This window comes from Macrobrachium nipponense, chromosome 41, assembly GCF_015104395.2.
Source record: "Macrobrachium nipponense isolate FS-2020 chromosome 41, ASM1510439v2, whole genome shotgun sequence".
NCBI lineage: Eukaryota > Metazoa > Arthropoda > Malacostraca > Decapoda > Palaemonidae > Macrobrachium > Macrobrachium nipponense.
The window spans coordinates 39,637,479-39,644,978 of record NC_061102.1 but is presented as its reverse complement, the minus strand read 5'-3'; the positions used below and the strand labels follow the sequence as shown (position 1 = coordinate 39,644,978).

Genomic DNA, 7,500 nt, shown 5'->3' with positions numbered 1-7,500 from the left:
TTAGTCTCTATCAAACATCCCAAACGTGAATGTTTATTTTCACAAAACAATGAAAACAGCAATGCAATTTACTTGTAGGGCAGTGGATAATGTTACGGTGGGTTTTTATACATGAAGTTCACTTTAGATTCAGCAACTATAGAATGGATGTGGGCGAGATCATTGTCGTGACTTTTCTCGGAAGCCACCCAATGGTATGGGAAATGTCTTCAAATATTATATACAAGCTCAAATTATTTGTAGTTGTTTCGTTAAACCCCATGGTCTTTTCCTTTCCCACTCCCTTCATCTCTTGACGTTATAGTCCCCACATCGCACGGGGTGGAAGATAACATGCACTAAATAGTTAAGCAACTTCTTCCACGCGTCCGGATTATAACTCTCATTGCCTTCAATGTGGCAGCCTCACCCATGTTGGCGGAGCCCACGGTCCAACTGGCCTGCTTCTTCACTGAGCGACCCGTTTAACTTTCTAACCACGCAACAAAGAGCATACCTCTCCGCCACGACCAAGCAACCTCTGGAGGAGTAAATCTTTCCACAGGGCTGGTGACGAGTTAATTGCCTGATCTTCCACCCCCTTTTTTTCTTCTTCTTTTTTTTAACCTTCAAAATCTTCCAATTTTTGCGAGGTATATAGAGCATGTCATTATTCATACTGATGCTTCCATTCCTCGATACTTGTTTTCTCGTTCCATTTTCTTTTACTCAAGAAAACTGCAGTCCCAAATAAAAATAAATGAGTTATCACATATTGGAAAAGCATCAACCATGACCAGATTTAATCAAACGACCATTTCTTAACACCGCACTGAATAGAATAATTTTCATCACTTTACCTTGTTTCAGACGCACTATATTACATTTGCAGTATTTTTCTGTGAATGAAAAATAAAATTCACAATTTCATGAAAGAAGCTTAAGAAACATATTTACTCCCCCGATTAATAGGTCTTGGCTGCTGTGGTTTTTGAAGTCCGTTAAATAACCGGTTCCCAAACATAAAACAGATAAGTATGCAACTAAAAGACACCATATTGGATCCACATGACTACCTGAAATTAGCTGTTCATTAGATAAGTAAAAGGTTATCGAGTTTATTAAGCAGCCAAGAATAAATTCAAATGTGAAATCCAGTATTAAATATTTAGGACTAACAATGCACTTCTCTAAAAATCTTTTTTTACTGAAGTATTCACAGGAGTCACTGACTGTATGAACGTCACGACGTGAGAAAAACATCAAAATTTCCCCTCAGTCAACATAAATTCCGTAAGCAAAAGTATTCCTGGCTCCAAAGGCCGTAATAATGGAAACCAATCACCAAAATTCCCTTCCTGAGATTAGTTGACTGTACACAAAATACCACATTTCTAATCTTTCAACGTACGACCTTCACGGAATACTTTTTTCTTCTTCTCTTTTTGCCCTTTGCTAATTACAACAATCTCCCTTTACTCTTCCTCCTCCTCCTCGTCGTGCTAACGGTCCTCTTCTTTGTCCTTGGGCCCTTCTCTAAAAACTGTCATCCAGGTGCAAATTGCAATATCGAAGTTCCCGTCATATTAGAGTTGTTGCCAGGTGTTTTTGCATCGCTCCCCTTTCATTTGCAGGAACTCGTTCTCAGCTCATCTGCTCTATTTTCTCGAGTAAATGGAGACTTGTCCGTTTCACCTCTTTTTATTATACATCTGCAATTTTCTTCCTTTCAATGCTAGTTCTCAGTTCTGTTTTACTGCCAGATCTCTAATATGAATCATCTTCACTTTATGACACTGCAATTATTCGTAGACTGCCAGAGAGAGAGAGAGAGAGAGAGAGAGAGAGAGAGAGAGAGAGAGAGAGAGAGAGAGAGAGAGAATTCTTCTACCCTCGAAAAAAAAGGAGTATATTTCATCACAAATACAGTATGACGGATTAAAAATCCGTCATACTGCTTTACTCTTCGTTACTAAAACGTGCGTCGGCATATGATCGAAATATGACGGAATTATAATAAGCATTTATCGCCAAAAAGGTGAAATAATGGTTGCAATGAGCTATAGCAACTTTGCCTTATATATCTCAAAACCGTATCAGTACTTGAAATAACAACAACCAAAGTACACAACAGCAATATTAACAATAATAATAAGACAATTAAAGAAGAATGATTTCAGTGTTTGGCACTGATCAACGAACAGAAAATTTTGAAGACCTGACAACCTTCACTTTGATTACTCACGTCAGTCTTGGTGAAAAACTCTTCTTGACGTTCTTACCTGAAACAAATAAAAAAAGGATAAAATTAGGATACCTTGTCCTAGTATAATGCAGTGTTTGTCTTATTATCACTTTCTAATACAGGAACAGGTTGGAATGACGGACTTAGAAACTGGTGAAATTAAATAATGAAGAAAATAATGTAAATATTTTTTTTACATATTAACTATACAAAGAACTCGTGAATGTGTAAAACATGGGAATTTCGACAGTTCAGCAGCGCTTTGGACTTAACATGACACCTTGATGCCAAGGACTTTTCTAATCAAGCAATCCTGTGGTAGAAATGACCCAGAAATATGAAGCACTAAAAGGTATTTTCTTAAGCACCAGCTGGTCGAACAACCAGGTTAACAAATACATGATGTTCCCTCTTATTGTTATGTTTTCAGCAGCCCGCCTCGCCCACTGTTAGCAAGCTCATCCCAAAAACCAAGGCTTTTAAAACTTTTAAAAGCCCTTAGGAGTTTGACTTACAACGAGTCACAATGTGGACTGAAATTCCCATCGTGAGCCGCAACTGCAAACATCAATAGAGAACATTACAGTCTGTGTCATAATCGTATTTTACCCTTGGTTACCATCAGTTTCAACTTTCACTTTCACTTGTGAGATTTAGATGGATAGTTCGTTCATTTTAACAATACACTCTCTCACGAACGAGAGAGAGAGAGAGAGAGAGAGAGAGAGAGAGAGAGAGAGAGAGAGAGAGAGAGAGAGAGAGAGAGAGAGAGAGAGAGAGAGCGTTGATCTTCTGTAAAATGGGGTAACTGAATCTACATACTTGTTAACATTTATTATGAATGGGATTTGTCACAATTTCCCATGACAAGTTATTGGCATCTCGGAGTAACACCATCCCTCGATGATTACAATGAATACAGAGCGCGTACTGTTTTCATTTCGCAAAGGTATGAATTGGAAAATGTGACAGGTCCTTATTATTTCAAGATGTAGCAGTTTTCGACTGTTATACAAAGCTGTGAAAATTTGGAAGCAATTTAAGAAAAATATCGCTGAGATTAAAATTAATGTAAATCCAGAAAAACTGTCTTTTGCAGTAATTGAAACCTGAAAACGCTTCCTATCATGACACTATAAGGAAAATATGATAAGGGCATCACAATGCTTTGGTACGTCAAAAATCATCGGTGAGTTGTTAAACAGCAGGGCGCCATTGGATACGATGATAAGTAAAGAAATACTAAAAAAACTCAGAGGAATACCTTTAATGAAATGAAAAATTACAGACTCATTTCCATTTTCAAAATGTCTATCTTGGGCGAGATGAAGAATGCCTGGTTTTATTCCAGTCAATTCATCAAAAATACATTTCTTTCAGCTCATCTTTTAGTTCAAATTTACCTCTCCTTTTTTATTGGAAGAAAACACAAAATTCTGTCTTCATGCAACATAAGAAATCCGTGATGCTTCAAGAGAATGATCTGATCGCCTGAATAAACTTGTTCTTTTGAAGTCACTCGTACCCATGCATGACCTTTGCACCCTGGAATCATTGTTTTACAACACAATCAAACTCTCATCGACAAATCTTTAGATGAGAGTTCACTGCAAGTGTTCTTAAGGAAAGCTTCATTAATCAAGGATAAATTGAGAAGAATGTCAATTACACAGATAAAAATGGTGAACTTTAGGCCATTAACTAATGCACAGGTGTTGTTCAAGGCTTCCCCGTGAGGCAGCACAACCCGCGAGCTTGGGGACGCCATGGCGAACCTCCACTCTGGACGAAAACAAAATATTAGACCTACTCTTAAAACAATCTGTTTTCACCGAGCATGGATGACATATTAGTTATTGACACGATGCGGGACCCATTATCTGGGGGTTATCGGGAGACAATCTCTCTCTCTGTCTGTCTGTCTGCGTGGCTGGGGAGCTCAATTGCATGTGTGGGTGACGAAGAGTGGAGGAGGGTACCGTTATGTGCCCAAGACTAAGAAGGTGTTGGCAACAATCCCCACGCGGATATTCCCTCTCTTCTTACCCACACCCGTCACAACCACGTACACTTTACCAGCAATTTACATTTCATCCTCATTCCTTCTGCTTCTTGTTCTCTTATTCTCACTGAGGTTCTTTCATGCTCATCTTCGTGGTTTAGTAACTTGAATCGAAGCGTGCCTTCGTCGCGCTTATTTACTGTCTGTCACGCTATTGTTCTTATCAGTGATGGTGCGAACTACATTACCTTATATCTATTTCCTACCCTATTCCCGAATGGGTGTGTCATTATATATCTAACAGCACCATCATCTTTCTCCTTGTTGCCCAAATTTTCTTAGGTCCTCATCACCTCAGCGACCCACGACTATAGCCCCCAACGCCAGCTCTTTCCACGCCTACGGACGAACACTTTTACCACCACCCATTCCATCCTCACGACTGCCTCGTTCATTTACAAAGAACTCACGTCCTTTGGTAGTCTTTCCTTCTTCCCCTGCCGGGAACGTCCCTTGCTATCTGCTCATTGACGGCTATATAACAGTTCGTCATCAAAATAACTGTGAATGCATGCTGTCAGATTAAATCTTAAATTATATATATACATACATACACACACACACACACACACACACACACACACATATATATATATATATATATATATATATATATATATATATATATATTATATACACATATGTGTTTGTGTGAGTGTTCTATACACATAAAACAGGTATATAAGAAAACGAAGCGTAAGTCTTTACTTATACACCACTTGCCTACATATTCTTGTTGTACATTGAGTTTCAACTTGATATTGTTCAATGATGGCAGTAGTTCAAACAGAGTCCTATCTTGGGGTAAGAACAAACTACAGCGATATTTATATCTTTCTCAAGTCTTTTAGGAATATGATTTCAAATAATAAATAATTTATGAGATGCCTGACTCATCATCATAAATTCCTCACATAATTTTTTTTTTTCAATTAAGGTCATCTCGCCGCATGAATGATTTTACCGGAAGTTTTCGGTAATTCAAATCAATACACTAAATCTTCATAACACCTGATTCAAGAAGTTTTAACAAATAAAAAAAAAAAATTTCTTTATTTTCAGTCCTACTCTTATTGTGTACAAACTCTCGTATCGTAGATCGACACATATGGTTCGCAAACACCTATCAATATAATTTATCGCTATTCTTTGTCAAATAACATGTAATTTAGCAGCGAACCCTTAAATGTCAATAAAGACAAACGTCTTTGTCTTGTGAATGTCTGACCTTTAGGTGACCGGATAGACAATAAAAAAAAAAAAAAAAAAAAAACTCCCTTTCATACCCAAAAGATAACACTTAACTATAATTTCATGAAATCTGATTTTCTTCTGGTTACACAGACAGTTACTTTTCTAGTATATATATATATATATATATATATATATATATATATATATATATATATATATGCGTGTAGGTGTGTGTGCGATTGTGCGTATGTACCATATAATAAAGTAAATGTTGTGTTATCACACAAATAATCATCCGCCCTGTGAACTCAAACTTTATTACCCCTAATGATTGAAGGAGAAGAAGAATAGTGAGAGGGATGAGGAAATAACCGATCAACTTTGGAACATTGAAACAAATGGCAACAGTTTTCAAACTGCAAGAACACTTCCGGGTCTAATGATACGTCTTCATCTTTTCCATTTCCTCAAGTGCTTGACTCCAGTGGCCCATTTACACCGTGTCTGAACTCGGAAAGCATCCTACCTAATATCGACAACTAAATACAGGCGTCATATCCTTTTTATGTACCGGAATGAATACCTTGTCATCATTGCAGATGGCATCTAGCTTTTCCCCAATTTGCCTTCCGTCTTCATTCCTGTCCCTTTCTAAAAAAAAAAAAAAATTAATGCCACTGACTAGCAGTTAAAATATGTTTGTGAACGTATGTACAACAGTTTTAACCTTTCACTTCTAGCAATTATTAGTTCTGTATACTATCGCTTGAATCAGTCACCATCCTCCATGGCGTATCGCAAAAGAGGGGGCATCCCACGATTGCATTCGCAATGAAGAAGAAGAAGAACAAAACTGAATTTCGCTAAACTTTCAGTCATTTCAAAAGTAGGAACAACTATCGTAGTTTGGGAGCTGAGACACAGACTTCTGACTGGTCAGTAACTATACAAATCACACATTCCATTGTCCAATCAATTCCTTTTGTGGTAAGGCGGTTTACTTATCGCAGCTGTAGAATTTCATCTGAGAGAGAGAGAGAGAGAGAGAGAGAGAGAGAGAGAGAGAGAGAGAGAGAGAGAGAGAGAGAGAGAGAGATTTACTGTCGAATATCCGGGCCTAAAGTCCCGTAATTACCGGAAAAGCAATTTGGCAAGATGAAAGAGGCTCGGCGATGCTTAAACGCTTCCTGTTGATGGCGAGTCCTTCCTGGTCGAGAGAGAACGTTGAGTTCGTTCTCTCGTTGGATTTATGTGAAATCTTAAGAGTTGACTTTGAGTACAAACTTTAAAGCCAAAGAGTGTGTATAATTACAAACAGAGATGTGAAATTCATTACGTAAAAACATATGTATGCATGCAGGTATCCTACAACCCCAGCCTGAAGGCTTCTGAAATGTTTTAGCTAAGAGGAAAATAACCCAAATTAGGAAATATTAATAAAAATAAACAAATTATCTTTTTTGCCCCTAAAATACCTTGGGGTCAGCCATTATGGATCTAAAATGTAGTGATTCAGTTACCTCTCAGCAACTCTGAAGACAGACAAGATCTAAATTCTTGGTGTCTTAACGTTTCTTATACGGTAAATGACTTACACTGCATTGGTGTGCCTGGTTCAAGACCTATACCCTGTATATCTTTGGAAATAATTTTTCCCTTGCTGTAAAAACATAGAAACTTTCATGTTACGGATACGACATTTTCTTCTCTTTTGAAAATTATCATTTTAGTGACGCGAATTTCCTTTTTCCTTACGGATGCTATTTGGTAGTCCATTATATCAAATGAAGGAACCATACTGAAATGTATGCATTGTAAAATTATATGAATAAACATAATAGGAGGTGCACATTTTTATGTCTATATGAAAACGTCACAGAAGGTTAAAGCAAACTCATTCTGGTGTTTTTTTTTAACCTAAGTTCAACTGCATGCAACTCTTGTTTCTCTGCCAATACATTTATTGTCTGTTTTTATTGGTCTGTGAGGTGGTATATTACGAGATGAATAATGTTTTAGT

The 7,500-nt window shown here is 37.4% G+C and overlaps 1 protein-coding gene across 3 annotated transcripts in view; it reads right to left on the bottom strand.

Moving 5' to 3' along the window:
- Positions 1-7,500, bottom strand: part of LOC135212713 (dentin sialophosphoprotein-like) — a 250,068-nt gene that overhangs the window by 121,976 nt on the left and 120,592 nt on the right. The window contains exon 2 of one of the 3 annotated variants that reach the window (XM_064246406.1): positions 2,225-2,261. The exons of the other annotated variants lie outside the window; for them this stretch is intronic. The gene's annotated coding sequence lies outside the window, so the exon portion shown is untranslated. The remainder of the gene's footprint in view (positions 1-2,224; positions 2,262-7,500) is intronic. 3 annotated transcript variants of the gene reach the window in all.